Below are 1641 nucleotides of genomic sequence, written 5' to 3'. Positions count from 1 at the left end.
ATTTTACCAAGTTGTTGACTGATTCAGTGCTTAAGGAATGTTTTACTAAAACCTGTGTCTTCACTCTGTCATTAGTTTCCCATCCATAGGGCCTACAGCATCAGGAGGACGAGCATCTGTAGAAAAAAATAAGTATTTAACTCACTCTTTAACTCATTCAATAACTAAATTAATGTTTTACTAAAACCCTGTCTCTTCACTATGTCTTTAGTAGCTGTTCCAGAGGTCCTGCAACATCAAGCGGAACAGCATCCACAGAAAAAATAAGTATCTTACTCATTCTTTAACTCATTCAATATTAAAGGAACGAAGCCATATTTTACTTTTACTGTAGTTTTAAGATAAAAAATAAACTGGCATCCTGTGAAAATGGTTGCTGCAGACAAAACACATTCATGTTAAAGAATACTACCAAAACCTAATGGAAAAACAGAGCAACAGTTTTAAATTGTATCTCTGTGGGTAGATTTAGGGGGTTCCGCAGCAATGATGTGAAGCTTAGTTATATGCGGTGTGTTGAGATAAGAAGCTCAAGAGGTCCATTCACCAACTCCTCCAAATTCAGACCTTACTGCCAGATCTATCTGTACATCGCATATAATGGCAACGTCTGACGTAATGCTATTGCTTAATTTTCTCTCATTCAGATGGAGCCATAGCTGTATTATGTAGTGTTCTGCAGCAATGATGTGAAACTTTGAGTTATATGAGGTGTGTTGAATGAAAGAAAGTTCAGGGGTACACCCTGCATTATCCCAAACACTTCAAAAGAAACCTCTTCCTCTACACTGGGCAATATTTCTGCTGGAATTGGTTTTAGCATGTCCTTTTAAACAGTGCTTCCGTGAAAAAGACTGCAACCCGGGTTGCTGCGACCACAACGCAAAGTACTGACCACCATACGATCACAGCTACCCTCATCCAAGGTCCACAAAAGATGATTGCCATGAAGTGGCTTTTCTCCTACGGCTATTTTTGTGGGTAGTTTGACAAAACTCTATCCTTCGAGATAGATTTGAACCAGCGACCTAAGGATATCTTCTATTGCTCTCTACAGTCCTCCGTTCTACCAACTGAGCTATCGAAGGCAGAGGGACAGCACCCACTCAGCAGTAAGCCCCATCTACAGACCAGGTGTAGAAGAAACTTTTGCAGAATGCCTGTTCCGGAACATCTTGCCAAATTGGGACCCTACTGTACGTCGACAGACCTGAGGTGGCCAACTATTGACTTCGCCACAGTTGTACTTTAATGTTTTACCATTCGTTCACATGAACTACTTTATCTGTGCGTCGTCTGTTTCATTACAAACTGAAACCTTTCTAGGCAGTCTGCTTTACCTACAATGTCTGTTGCACTATAAAATCACAGAGTCCCCCCTCTTAGTCTGTCAAATAGACCCATCGAGTCTATCTGTGAACAAGCGAAATGTATAATTTTCTGGAATGCAGTGCAGCCAGAAAGGAGATGAAACACAAGAGGATTAACATGGATCTGCTAAATTTAACAACAGCAGGCAAAGACAGATGCAATATGCATTGACTGAGAACTCTGACTAAGAAATGTTTAGAAAGACACAAAGGTACGTGCCTGATATAGGTATCCACATTGCACTCCTGTAGTTTTAAGGTAAAGTTAAAC

At 40.3% G+C, this 1641-nt stretch overlaps 1 non-coding gene across 1 annotated transcript; it reads right to left on the bottom strand.

The window, feature by feature from the left end:
- Nucleotides 1-1000: 1000 nt before the first annotated feature.
- trnay-gua lies at nucleotides 1001-1088 on the bottom strand. Its single transcript is given in 2 exon segments — nucleotides 1001-1036; nucleotides 1052-1088. It is a non-coding gene; the product is annotated as a tRNA-Tyr (tRNA).
- Between the last annotated feature and the right edge of the window lie 553 nt (nucleotides 1089-1641).

Source organism: Cyprinodon variegatus, unplaced genomic scaffold (assembly GCF_000732505.1).
Source record: "Cyprinodon variegatus isolate N-32 unplaced genomic scaffold, C_variegatus-1.0 Scaffold886, whole genome shotgun sequence".
Classification (NCBI taxonomy): Eukaryota; Metazoa; Chordata; class Actinopteri; order Cyprinodontiformes; family Cyprinodontidae; genus Cyprinodon; species Cyprinodon variegatus.
Note: the sequence above shows the minus strand (reverse complement) of the source record. Positions and strands in the feature narration are given on the sequence as shown.